The 14,278-nt window shown below is 53.1% G+C and overlaps 1 protein-coding gene and 1 pseudogene across 1 annotated transcript in view; both read right to left on the bottom strand.

Moving 5' to 3' along the window:
• The window catches only part of LOC139228143 (solute carrier organic anion transporter family member 3A1-like), a 215,057-nt gene that overhangs the window by 110,081 nt on the left and 90,698 nt on the right, over nt 1-14,278 (bottom strand). The window lies entirely within an intron of this gene.
• Nucleotides 13,102-13,218, bottom strand: LOC139228349 (5S ribosomal RNA; annotated as a pseudogene).

Here is a 14,278-nt window from a genome sequence, read left to right on the forward strand (position 1 = left end):
TTAAAATTCCAATTGCTTGCACAAGAGGACAGAGAAAAACAAAATGAAGAAGATCCTGAATATTACATCAACAGTGACCTTGGGAGAACATTTTCCAGGTATGAATTCTGCTGGAGGCTCAATGACAGCTGCTATGTGGAAATAGTCCAATCTGTGAAAGTGTGATTCACTCTTTAAGCTTCTATCCCTGACAACACCTTGTATTAAAGGAACACCACCTTCATGGAATGAATATCTGTCAAACTTTTGTCGTTGGTTTACAAACATATGAATCATTGAGACTGCCTTGGGACACCTCGTCACATTGAAGCTATTTTCCAACCAATCGTTTATCAATTTTTACATGACAACAGTGCACGCTTTAAAGACACGCAAAAATAAATTCACATTCACAGCCCATTAGATTTTTTTAATGCAAACTGAGGCCCCCTGAAGAGACCAAACCATCGCCTGTGAGCACTCACTCAACCTGAGCTTAAAATAAGCCACGGAAAATTGAATCGCAACTGTGACTAGCTGGTCAAACTCTAAAATTGAACAGGAATTTTACCTTTTTAACAGAAGTTGACAGTCTTCTAGATTGAATAACTTTATTGCAATATGTTGATAAGGGCATTATGATCTTTAGGCCTGGGGAGTTGATTCTATCAGTTTTTCCATCCAAAGAAATATTCTCTCAATCAGAAATATTCTTCCAATCTAATATCGCCAAGCTTGCAAAGACCGGAGCTGAAATTCTACTGAAGCCTACAAGCCACGGCAATAACTTATCAACCTCACCACTATTCATAGAATCACAGAAATTTACAGCACAGAAGGAGGCCATTTTGGCCCATCGTGTCCGTGCTGGCCGACAAAGAGCTATCCAGCCTAATCCCACTTTCCAGCTCCTGGTCCCAAACCTTGTAGGTTACGGCACTTCAAGTGCATATCCAAGTACTTTTTAAATGTGGTGAGGGTTTCTGCCTCTGCCACCCTTTCAGGCAGTGGGTTCCAGACCCTCACCACCCTCTGGGTGAAAAGATTTTTCCTTAAATCCCCTCTAAACCTCTTACCAAGTACTTTAAATCCATGCCCCTTGGTTATTAACCCCTCTGCTAAGGGAAATAGGTCCTTCCTGTCCATTCAAGGCCCCATATAATTTTATACACCTCAATTAGGTTTCCCCTCAGCCTCCTCTGTTCCAAAGAAAACAACCCCAGACTATCCAGACTCATGGCTCCAATTCTCCAGTCCAGGCAACATCCTCTGTATCTTCTCTAGTGCAATCACATCTTTCCTGTAAGGTGGTGACCAGAACTGCACACAGTTAATAGTACTCTATTAAAATCCTCATGTATGCCTTTGCTGTCTCCAAGCACTCAACATCTGCTCATTGGTCTCCTAAGGTCCAGCCTACAAAAACTTCAACTCATTCATAACTCTGCCCACCTGCATCCCACTCGATACAAACTTCCCCTCAGCAATGCACCGGAGTATCGGCCTAGATTTATGTGTTCAAGTTCCTGGAGTGGGACTTGAACCCACAACCTTCTGACTCAGAGGTGAGAGTGCTACCCACTGACAAGAAGGAGGGGGGAGAAGGGTGATCAGCCAGAGGACTTGATCCTGATCACTTGCCGAAGTGGCCGTTCTTCATGCATGAGCTTCAAGCGGTCATGGGAGGTTGGGGCAGGTTAGTGAAATCACAGCCCTCACCTGACATCCACACACATGGACTTTGAAGTCAGGTGTCGGAACTCTTTCGCCCCCTAGCCTCAGGGCAGAGGCCAATTCCAATGCTCTTACTGGCACCCGGACTGAGATCAAACAAATTGGCACAGACCAGGGATTCAACCTCTGACCTATACAGTTTTTTTTCTCCCATTCTTAATTAGGTCATTGGGTTTTGTAATGTATGCACCTGTGAATATGCTCACAGGTTTGTAGAGCTGTTGCGCGGGAGTTCTCCCACTATTTATCGGGGACTTGGCCTGGAGGGTGGTACACGGAGCAGTCCCGTGCAATAAATTTTTAAGCCGGTTCACGGGCTCCCAGGCCACCTGCAATTTCTGCGGTCTGGAGGAGTCCGTGTTCCATGTTTTTATGGAGTGTGTGAGATTGCAGCCCCTGTTCCAATAATTAAAGGGGCTGCTCCTGAACTCCTGATCTTTGGGCACCCTGTGCGGAGGGGAGCGGGTAGGTCCGAGGGCCTCCTCGTAGGACTGCTCCTGGGCACGGCCAAGGGTGCCATCAGCCGGTCCAGGCAGCGGGCGGTCGAGGGGGTCGTTCAGCCTGACTGCCTGCTTCTCTTCCGTGCCTACATCCGGGCCAGGGTGTCCTTGGAGATGGAGCACGCGGTGTCCACCGGTACGCTCGCGGCCTTCTGCAAGAGGTGGGCGCCGGAGGGACTGGAGTGCATCATCACCCCCGGCAACCAAATTTTAATTTGATTTTATGTTTTAAAGTTTAATTTGTTTTAATTGCCGGTGTTTGTAGTGTTCCCCTCCCCTTTTATAGGGGGCACTTGTAAAATTTATGATTTTATTGCCCCCAAAAAAATCACAAAAAAAACCAAAAAAAAGTTATTAAAAAAAAAAGGGCAGTTGAAAAATGTTTGGAGTGTCCCCCAGATTGGAAGGCACTTGACTTAACTGTTTTATTGTTATTCAACCAAAAGAGTTGTAGAGCTGTTGCGCTCTGGGCCCTGACTCCGTTAGGTGTGTCGAGGAGGCTCAAGGACGTGGGGAGATCCCGTCTGAACTGACCCCCGTCCGGACAGAATTTCTCATCGGTGCCAAACCCCGGAACCTCCCTCGGGAGCCGGCGCCTCACAACTTGAGCCGCCTCGGGGAAATCCCCTCCGTGCCTTTCAGTTCTGCGCGGAGGGGTTTCCTGTACGGGCTGCTCCTGCACACTCCCAACCTTGCCATCCTCGTCTGCCGTCCGGACACGCCATGGCATACCATATTGCCGTCCGGTGGAGGCGGGGTTCCCCGATGGCGTGCACTCTACGCGGGAGTCCTCCCACTATTTATCGGGGACTCGGCCTGGAGGGTGGTGCACGGAGCAGTCCCATGCAATAAATTTTTAAGCCGGTTCACGGGCTCCCAGGCCGCCTGCAATTTCTGCGGTCTGGAAGAGTCCGTGTTCCATGTTTTTATCGCATGCACGAGGTTGCAGCCCCTGTTTCATTATTTAAAGGGCTGCTCCTCAATTTCTGGTTGCACTTCAGTCCCACACTCCTGATCTTTGGGCACCCTGTGCGGAGGGGAGCGGGTAGGTCCGAGGGCCTCCTTGTAGGACTGCTCCTGGGCACGGCCAAGGGTGCCATCAGCTGGTCCAGGCAGCGGGTGGTCGAGGGGGTCATTCAGCCTGACTGCCTGCCTCTCTTCCGTGCTTACATCCGAGCCAGGGTGTCCCTAGAGATGGAGCACGCGGTGTCGTGGCCTTCCGCGAGAGGTGGGCGCCGGAGGGACTGGAGTGCATTATCACCCCCGGCAATCACATTTTAATTTGATTTTACATGTTTTAAAGTTTAATTTGTTTTAATTGCTGGGTTTTCAAGTGTCCCCCTCCCCTTTTATAGGGGGCACTTGTAAAATATATAATTCTAATGCCCCCCCAAAAAATTAAAAAAATAAAACCCAAAAAAACAAAAAAAATATGAAAAAAGAGGGCAGTTAAAAGTGTCTGGAGTGTCCCCCAGATCGGGGGGGCACTCGATCTAATGTTTATTTTGTTCCCCCCAAAAGAGTTCTAGAGCTGTTGGGCTCTGGGCCCTGACTCCGTTAGGTGCATCGAGGAGGCTCAAGCACGTGGGGAGATCCCGTCCGAATTGACCCCCGTCCGGACAGAATTCCTCATTGGCGCCAAACCCCGAAACCTCCCTCGGGAGCCGGCGCCTCACAACTTGAGCTGCCTCGGGGAAATCCCCTCTGTGCCTTTCAGTTCTGCGTGGAGAGGTTTCCTGTACGGGCTGCTCCTGCACACTCCCAACCTTACCATCCTCGTCTGCCGTCCGGACACGCCATGGCGTACCATCTTGCCGTCCGGAGGAGGCGGGGGTCCCCGATGGAGTGCACTCTACACGGGAGTCCTCCCACTATTTATCGGGGACTTGGCCTGGAGGGTGGTGCACGGAGCAGTCCCATGCAATAAATATTTAAGTCGGTTCACGGGCTCCCAGGCCGCCTGCAATTTCTGCGGTCTGGAAGAGTCCGTGTTCCATGTTGTTATTGAATGTACGAGGTTGCAGCCCCTATTCTATTATTTAAAGGGGCTGCTCCTCAATTTCTGGCTGCACTTCAGTCCCACACTCCTGATCTTTGGGCACCCTGTGCGGAGGGGAGCGGGTAGGTCCGAGGGCCTCCTCGTAGGACTGCTCCTGGCAGCGGGCGGTCGAGTGGGTCGTTCAGCCTGACTGCCTGCCTCTCTTCCGCGCGCACATCCAGGCCAGGGTATCCTTAGAGATGGAGCACGTGGTGTCCACCGGTACGCTCGCGGCCTTCCGCGAGAGGTGGGCACCGGAGGGACTGGAGTGCATAGTTACCCTGGCAACCAAATTTTAATTTGATTTTATATGTTTTAAAGTTTAATTTGTTTTAATTGCCGGTTTTAGTGTCCCCCTCCCCTTTTATAGGGGGCACTTGAAAAAAAAATTATGATTTTAGTGCCCCAAAAAAAACAATAAAAAAACTACAAAAAATCCAAAAAAAACAAAAAAAAAGGGCTTTTGAAAAATTTTTGGAGTGTCATTGGGGACACTCGATTTAACTGTTAATTTTGTCTCCTTTAAAAAGATTTGTCGAGCTGTTGCACACCATGGCGCACCATCTTGCCGTCCGAAGGAGGCGGGGGTCCCCAATTGAGTGTTCTCTAAGCGGGAGTCCTCCCTTTATTTATTGGGGGCTTGGCTTGGAGGGTGTTGCACAAAGCAGTCCCGTGCAATCGGTTATTAAGTCGGTTCACGGACTCCCAGGCCACCTGTACTTTCTGCGGTCCAGAGGAGTCCGTGTTCCATGTGTATGTTGAATGTGTGAGGTTGCAGCCCCTCTTCCAATATTTGAAGGGGCTGTTCCTCAAATTCTGGTTGCACTTCAGTCCCATGCTCCTGATCTTTGGGCACCCTGTGCGGAGGGGAGTGGGCAGGTCGGAAGGCCTCCTCGTAGGACTGCTCCTGGGCATGGCCAAGGGGGCCATCAGCCGGACCAGGCAGCGGACGGTCGAAGGGGTCATTCAGCCCGACTGCCTGCCTCTCTTCCGTGGTTACATTCGAGCTAGGGTGTCCCTGGAGATGGAGCACGTGGTGTCCACCGGTACGATCGCGGCCTTCCACGAGAGGTGGGCGCTGGAGGGACGGAGTGCATCGTCACCCCGGCAACTAAATTTTTATTTGATCCTTAATGTCGAAAGTTTAATTTAAGTTTGTCAGTTTTAGTGTCCCCCCTTTAATCAGGGGGGACTTGATTTATGGTTTCAACTGAAATAGTTGCAGAGCTGTTGCATTGAGTGGCTTATTCAAATCATGGTGCTGGCGAGGACTCCGGATTAATATGTCGCCTCAATAACTGGCAGTAAACTGCTCTGAGTGTAAGCTGAGACATAAAAGCAATTACATCAACCTTTTAAAACCATAAAGCCAAGACATCAAATTGTTTAACAGTCTCCTAAAATATCTGAATGGGCTTTTTAGGTTTTATTGAATAATCATACACACTCTTCCTCCTCTCGTTCTGCTTTAAAACCAAGGCACATCGCATCGTGTCCACAGCCTACCCTTTGCAAGGAGCTCAAAATGGTGGACTTTCTTACCCACCTCAGTCTTCCCCTTCCTACTATTTTGGTTGTGTAAAAGCCAATTTTGACACCTCTGTAATGTATTTGCTAATTGGGTTCTTTGGCTATTAAGAACTCGTTGGTTTATTAACAAAGGATTAACAATCACAGCACACATTACTAGTTCATCCACGAGGCTCACAACTGCATGCCTCATCATAAATAACCCAGACTAAATTGACTGGGGTTTTATTGAGTCTTGTGAACATCACGTGACTGGCTAAGCCACTTACAGTGCAACCACTCGACAAACCTGTGAGCACACATTACAACACCTTAAAACAAAGAGACATGCTTGCCTATTCTAGCGCATAATAAAGAACATTAAAACATAAAAGCATAAGAAATAGGAGCAGGAGTAGGAGTAGGCCATTTGGCCCCTCGAGTCTACTCCTGCATTCCTCATCGTGAATAACCCAGACCCAACTGACTGGGATTTTATTGAGTCTTGTGAACATCACATGACTGGCTAAGCCACTCACAATGCAACAGCTCTACAACTATTTTAATTAAACTATAAATCAAGTGCCCCCCCTTAAAAGGGGCCCGAGAACTGACAAATTAACAAATTAAACTTTGGACACCAACAGCTCTACAATTCTTTTTGGGGAGTACAAATCAACAGTAGATCGAGTTCCCCCGATCTGGGGGACACTCCAGACACTTATAACAGCCCTCTTTTTTTTTTTTTTGTATTTTTGTAGGTTTTTTTGTGTTTTTTTTTTAGGGCATTAAAATTTAATATTTTACAAGTGCCCCCTATAAAAGTGGAGGGGGACACTAAAACCCCGGCAATTAAAACAAATTAAACTTTAAAACATAAAATCAAATTAAAATTTGGTTGCCGGGGGTAACGATGCACTCCAGTCCGGCCGGCGCCCACCTCTCACGGAAGGCCGTGAGCGTACCGGTGGACACCGCGTGCTCCATCTCCAAGGACACCCTGGCCCGGATGTAGGCACGGAAGAGAGGCAGGCAGTCAGGCTGAACGACCCCCTCGACCGCCCGCTGCCTGGACCGGCTGATGGCACCCTTGGCCGTGCCCAGGAGCAGTCCTACGAGGAGGCCCTGGGACCTACCCGCTCCCCTCCGCACAGGGTGCCCAAAGATAGGGAGTGTGGGACTGAAGTGCAACCAGAATTTCAGGAGCAGCCCCTTTAAATATTGGAACAGGGGCTGCAACCTCACACATTCAGTAAAAACATGGAACACGGACTCTTCCAGACCGCAGAAATTGCAGGCGGCCTGGGAGTCCGTGAACCGGCTTAAAAATTTATTGCACGGGACTGCTCCATGCACCACCCTCCAGGCCAAGTCCCCGCTAAATAGTGGGAGGACTCCCGCGTAGAGTGCACTCCATCGGGGACCCCCGCCTCCTCAGGACAGCAAGATGGTATGCCATGGCGAGGGAGGTTCCGGGGTTTGGCGCTGATGAGGAATTCCGTCCGGACGGGGGTCAGTTTGGACGGGATCTCCTCACATGCTTGAGCCTCCTCGACACACCTAACGGAGTCAGGGCCCAGTGCTGTTTTTAGTGACTCGATGGCATTGGCCGCGCGGCGGACGTCGGCCGAATTTAGGCGCCGTGCCTGCGTGTCTGGCGCCATCCAGCCCGCTCCTCCGCCATCGAGCAGGTCCCTGACCATGGTCACCTCACCAGCCACAGCCCTCTCGTCCAACTGCCATCTAAAACCTCGGTCGTGGAGGTACGGATTCCTGAGCAGCGGCTCCTGCAGGACGGCCGCCACTCCAGCCGGTGGAGAGCTGCGCTTGGTGGAGACTTTGTTCCAGATCCTGGTGAGTTCCTTGTAAAAGACAGGCAGCTCCTGGACGGCGGTCCTGACGCCTCCCAAGCTCACAAACAGGAGCTGCGTGTCGTAGTTGAGGCCGTGCTGCTGGCGGAAGAAATACGTCGCCAGTGCACGCCACCTAGGAGGGGGCTCGACGTAAAGGAATCTCTGCAGGGTCTGAAGACGGAAAGTCGCTAGCTGGGTGCTGACGCACTCCAACGACTGACCGCCCTCCCTAAGCGGGAGACTCAAGACCGCGGCAGAGACCCAGTGCTTCTTGTTGTTCCAGAAGAAGTCCACCAGCTTCTTCTGTATCTTGGCGACAAACGCAGGGGGAGGGGTCAAAGTGACCAGCCGGTACCATAGCATAGCTGCCACCAGCTGGTTTATGACTAGCGCTCGACCCCTGTAGGACAGCACTCGGAGCAGTCCTGTCCAGCGCCCTAGGCGAGCGCCGACCTTGGCCTCCAGCTCTTGCCAGTTCGCCGGCTAGGCTTCCTTGTCGGGGCTAAGGTAGACTCCCAGATAGCGGAGATGGGTCGTGCTCCAGGCAAAAGGTCTGAGCTCCTCCGGCAGGGAGTCCATCCGCCACTGTCCCACCAGGAGTCCGGAACATTTCTCCCAGTTGATCCTGGCGGAGGATGCGGCCGAGTAAATCTCCTGGCACTCACGCATCCTCCGCAGGTCAGCGGGATCCTCTACCGTGAGGAGCACGTCATCGGCGTTAGCCGACAGGACGACCTCCACGCCCGGCCCTTGCAGAGCCAGTCCCGTCAACCTCGTCCGCAGGAGGCGCAGGAAAGGCTCCACGCAAATGGCATATAACTGGCCGGGCATGGGGCATCCCTGGCGCACCCCTCTCCCAAAGCGAAGGGGCGCCGTCAAGGACCCGTTAACCTTAATCAGACACTCCGCGGCGGCGTACAAAAGTCTGATTTGGGCGACGAAATGCATCCCGACCCCGAAAGCATGCAGAGTTCCGAACAGATAGTCGTGATCCACCCTGTCGAACGCCTTCTCTTGGTCAAGAGATAGGAAGGCAACTGACAGACCAGCCTCCTGGGAATGATGGATGAGGTCCCGGACCAGATGGATGTTATCGTGGATTTGTCCGGCCCGGGACCGTGTAGGACTGGTCTGGGTGGATCATGTGGTCCAGCACGGCGCCAAGGCGAGCAGACATCACCCTGGCGAAGATTTTGTAGTCCGTGCTGAGGAGGGAGACCGGGCGCCAGTTCTTAAGAAGGGTGAGATCGATGACTGCCCTGCGCCAAGAGAGGGGCATATCCCCGGTCGCCAGACTTTCCCCCAGGACCCGCGTGTAGTCGCCCCCCAGGACGTCCCAGAACGCCCTGTGAAACTCCACGGTCAGCCCGTCTAGCCCCGGGGCTTTTCCCCTCGAGAGCCAGTTGAGGGCGCCGGTCAGCTCCGCCAGGCTTAGCGGAGCTTCCAGATTTTCGCCGCCCTCCGGGCCGACCTTCAGCAGGTCCTCCCACAAAACTCTACGCGCTTCCTCGCTGGACGGCTCCGGAGAGAACAGAGCCCCGTAATAGTCTCGGGCCCTGTTGCTGACGCCCTCCGGATCCGAGACGAGAGAGCCGTCGTCGGCCAGCAGCGTCAAGAGCTGCTTACGGACACCCTGTCTTTTTTCCAGCGAGTAGAAGAAGGGGGAGCCGCGGTCCAGATCCCGCAGGAACCGGATCCGCGACCTCATGAACTCGCCTCGGGACCCGACGAAATGCAGGTCCTTCAGTGCGGCCTTCTTCGCTTCGTACACCGTCCGCAGGGCCCGGTCCTCAACGACTTGACCGAGACGGGACTCCAGGTCCAGCACCTCTTTTTCTAGGCGCCCGACCCTGGCCGCCCGCCTCTTGGTCGACCCCCTCGCATACACTTGACAGAAGACACGGACGTGAGCCTTGCCCACGTCCCACCATAACCTCAAGGAGGGGAAGCCCCCCTGCTTCCTTCTCCAGTCGGCCCAGAAATGACGGAACGAGTCCTGGAACCGCTCGATGTCGACGGAGCCAAGAAGAGCGGACACCTCTTCAAAGAAGCGCATCTGCTGCGGGCCGGGCTGAGGGACGTACACGTTCACGAGATGGAGCGGCACGTCCCCCAGGTGAACCGTGACGTGCAGCAAGTGGCCTGGCACGGGCTCCTCGACCCCCAAGATCTCCAGCTGAAAATGCGGGGCCAGCAAGATGGCCACCCCACAAGAAGTGGCGGTGAGGTGGCTCATGCGGACCTCTCCTTGCCATTCCAGGAGCCACGTGGCTTCGTCTCCCGGAACGGTGTGGGTTTCTTGCAGGAAGCATACCGCATATTTCCCCTCCCGCAGGAGCGAAAAATTGTTAAATCTACGGCGTGCCTCTCTGCCGCCGTTGATGTTGAGGCTGGCTATGGTTATCTTCATGACAAAAGCATAGTGCAACCTCTACCTAACCGATTGTGGGGGGGGAAGTGGAGTCGTTTGTTGACCTCCACTCCCTCAGCAACCCAGCGAGGAACTTTTTGAGCCGGCGCAGCTCAAGGCTTTGCGCCTTTGATAAGGGCCCGCCCGCGGCCATGGTTTTAGCGGCGGCGCGGACGGACGTGATGAGCAGCACCGGCTCGGACCATTTTTCCAGGGCCAGATGGGCTCGGTTGCGGCGACTCTGGCTCTGGTCCAAAAAGTCCCGGAGCTCCTTTACAGGAATGAGGCGGGACTCAGCGGCGGGCGCGAGGAGATCCACCGCCTCACTGGCGATGGACTCCAGATCTTCTCCCGCGTCCTCCACCGAGTCCCCATCCCCCTCCGGGAGGTCGCCGCCAGCAGCCGGCCCGTTGACCGCACGAGGTACGGCAAACGGCCCGGCCGCTCCATCCTGCCCTGTCTCTGACCCGATCCCACCCCCAGTATCGTCGGCAGAGGAGTCCCCACTGGGCTCTTTTAACTGTGGTGCCGGGTCAGGAAGCAGCAGCGGAAGGGGTTCCTCCTCCGCCCCAGGGACCGGGGAACATGGAGAGACCTGCTTTAAGAAATTCTCCAGGTCCTCCAAGTCCCCCAGCTCCAAAGTTGGGGGCTAGGGTTGGTGTTCTTCCCCCTCCCCGCCGCCACCCCCCGGCCCAGCGTGTGCAGAATCATTAAAATCAATAAACTGTTCATTATCTACCGGATCGAGCAACTCCCGGGGGAAGTTGGATAATGGCTGGGCGGGCTCAGGTTCGGCCTTTTCAGCCCCGCCCGCCTCAGTCCCCGGGACGCTCGACCCGGTGGCAACGCATTCCTCCGCCGGCCCCACGCCCCCCACGACAGGCAGATCTTCCTCGCCATCCCCGCGAGGCAGAGGCTGGGCAGCCTCGACTGTCTGACCCTGCCCGGGGACAGTTTCCCCCCCGCCTACGGCGCAGTTTGGGGGCGCTGGTGGGGGACGCGGGACACGCGGCGGGCACCGACTCCTCCGTGGAGGGATGTTGTTCCCCCTCCACCTCACGACGCTACTAGGGGGAGGGGTGTCGGCGGCGCCAGCCTTGGCCGCCTTCGGTGGCTTGGCGACCTTGGAGGCGGGGCAGTTCTTACGAACGTGCCCCACCTCCCTACAGGCATGGCACCGCACGCCGTCCGACGTCCAGAAGACATGGTAGGCAGTCCCCTCGTGCACTACATTAAAGCTGCCCTCCGTCGTCTCCTCCCACGCCAGCCGGACAAAAAGCTGGCGGCGGAAGGAGAACACGTGGCGCAGGCTGTTCTCCCTGAGGCCGAGCGGTATCGGGTTAATCCCAACCTTACCTCCTCCAGTTGATGTAGGTGAGGGAGGAGGAGCCCAGCGGGAACAAAGGGCGGGACGTTCGAAAGAATGACTCTCTGCGCGGTGGCCTCGAGAGGGTCCACCGGCAGGAACGTCCCGCCCACCGTGAGCCCCTTTTCAAGGGCCAGGGACACCGCCCGCTCCGACCCCAGGAAGAACACAGCCTTCGCAGACATTTTGGAGGCTGCGACAATGGTCGAGGGGCTGACTACCCCAGCCATCGCCCGCACGCACTCCTCAATGCTCATTGTGGGGTGAGTGTAGCTCTTGACCCCATGCTTCTTCATTATTAATCGGAACGGTGGCAGGAGGCGCCGTGGATGCAGACGCCGCCTGCGCGTACGTCCTCGCTGGCCCTGCCACCGGCGTGGATGGGGTCGCCATCACGGGGTCCCTTTAAGGGCTACACCCACCCCAAAGTCACAGACCTTAATGGTCTTAACGGCCTCGTTTAATATATGAGCAGAGGGAGCTCTTAAGGAGGCACACCTCTCCCGTAGTTAACGATTTGGGGAGGGGGCTTGCTCCCTCTGCTCAGTTGTCTTAATTCTTAATTAAGGAGGAAAGGGCTCTCAGAGAGAGAGGGGAGAGACAGAGAGAGAGAGAGAGAGAGAGGGGGGTGGGAAAGAGGGAAGCTGTGAGAGCAGGTCTCCCCTCACAGTGATAGGTGGGTGTTGCTTGGGGTGCACCCCCCAGATAGTAAACAAAACACAGTCTTATAGGATGGTCTTCGGGTGGGGGGGGAGAAGATGTCTTCACCTGGGAAAGCTGGAGCTACCCAGGCACAGTACTCCCAACGATGTTAATAATGAGGTGTTATTGAAGTCTTCAGCCAGGTAGCTCCAGCTATCCCAGGCTAGGCAATGGGGGAGGGGTGCTTCAGTGGAGTGTGGGGCCTAGTTTTTAGCAAGACGCCCACACACACTTCCGCACACACACACCCCCCGCGATGATCCGGCACTCGAAGTTATCTTCTTTCCTCCCCCCACCGATAAAACAAAGTCTTTCGGGGAATGCACCAGTACACCCACCTGTAGAAAACTGTAGAGTCTCCCTCCTTCCACACTGGATGGATGTAGATTTGATCTTTTCCCCCTCTCTCCAACTCTCTGTAGCAGTAATAACGTTGATTGATTAATGTTTCTGCTCTCCTCCTCCTCCCTCTAGATGGTGAATTGTAGTAAGCCCCTTCCTCCTCTTCCTGGGCTGGTTCTCAGGGTCTCACAGGCCTTCAGGCAGGAGCTCAAGCAGGGAGCTCCTTCCCTCACTGCTCCAAGCTCCAAATGAACAGGCCACGCCTCCAACAGCTCCACAACTCTTTTGGTTGGATAACAATAAATCAGTTAAGTCAAGTGCCCTCCAATCTGGGGGACACTCCAAACATTTTTCAACTGCCCTTTTTTTTTGGACTTTTTTTGGGGGGTTTTTTGTGATTTTTTTGGGGGCAATAAAATCATAAATTTTTACAAGTGCCCCCTAAATAGTGTCATGGAATCTTTTACGTCCACTTGAGAGAGCAGACAGGGCCTCATTTTAACGTCTCATCCGAAAGACGCCACTTCTGACAGTGCAGCACTCCCTCAGCACTGCACTGGAGTGCCAGCCTAGATTTTTGCACTCAAGTCTTTGGAGTGAGACTTGAACCCACAACCTTCTGGCTTAGAGGCGAGTGTGTGACCCACTGAGCCATAGCTGATGTTAAAAGCCTACTGCACCTTATTCCCAGGTGGTCTTCCATCAAAGTACCAACCAGGCCTGACTCTGCTTAGCTTCCAAGATCAGACAAGATCAGGCGTTTTCAGACTAGTGTGGCCGTAGGCAAAACATTCGTGCAAGCTGGGGCTCGAACTCAGGAACCTGAGATAAAGAGTTTTATGAAGTCACTGTTCAGTGTACGGGGAGCTTTGGCTCCAACCGCCCAACAGCTCCACAACTCTTTTGGGAGAAAAACATTAAATCGTGCCCCCAGATCTGGGGGACACACCAAACATTTTCAAGGCCCTTTTTTTGTGGTTTTTTGGGTTTTTTGTATTTTTTTGTTTTTTTGGGGGGTTTTTTGGGCACTAAAATCAATTTTTTTTCCAAGTGCCCCCTAGAAAAGGGGAGGGGGACACTAAAAACACCGGCAATTAAAACAAATTAAACTTTAAAACATAAAATCAAATAAAAATTTGGTTGCCGGGGGTGATGATGCACTCCAGTCCCTCCGGCGCCCACCTCTCGCGGAAGGCCGTGAGCGTACCGGTGGACACCACGTGCTCCATCTCCAAGGACACCCTGGCGCGGATGCAACAGCTCCACAAACCTGTGAACATGCTCACAGGTGCATACATTACAACCACCAACCACCACTGCTACATTTACCTCATCTTCTCTCCAACTCTTCGTCCCGTCTCAGTTCTTCTATCCAGATTCTGCAGTTGCCCAACTTGGAATGAAACTGTTCCTTAAATTATTCTGTGAGTTTTCTACTTTCCATGTGCTGATCACTCTTTGGGTGAAGAACATCAGTCTTTAATTTGCCTTTTACTGGTTGGACGCCCGTGTCTCTTTATCCTCGGTTGGCAATGAGCCATCTTGTCAAGAGTTTGCAGCACTGAATCTCACCGTATTTTTAATCTGATCGCCTTAATCTCACAGCTGGAGCCAAACATTAAAATTATGGCTTTTCTAAGGGCTACAAAGTGATAGTTGGAACTTTTTCTCAGCCAATGAGAGATCATATTTTACGAACATGAAATTGGCACCAGAACAGGCAATGGAGGTGCAGCAGAGTATTTACTGTTAATGTACAAAAATATTGTGAAATAAAACTTGAAATGGAGTCAATAGTAAAGACAAATTAAACAGGCTGAGAAAAGTGTGTTTTTTTAGGATTGT

Source organism: Pristiophorus japonicus, chromosome 17, assembly GCF_044704955.1.
Source record: "Pristiophorus japonicus isolate sPriJap1 chromosome 17, sPriJap1.hap1, whole genome shotgun sequence".
Lineage (NCBI taxonomy): Eukaryota > Metazoa > Chordata > Chondrichthyes > Pristiophoridae > Pristiophorus > Pristiophorus japonicus.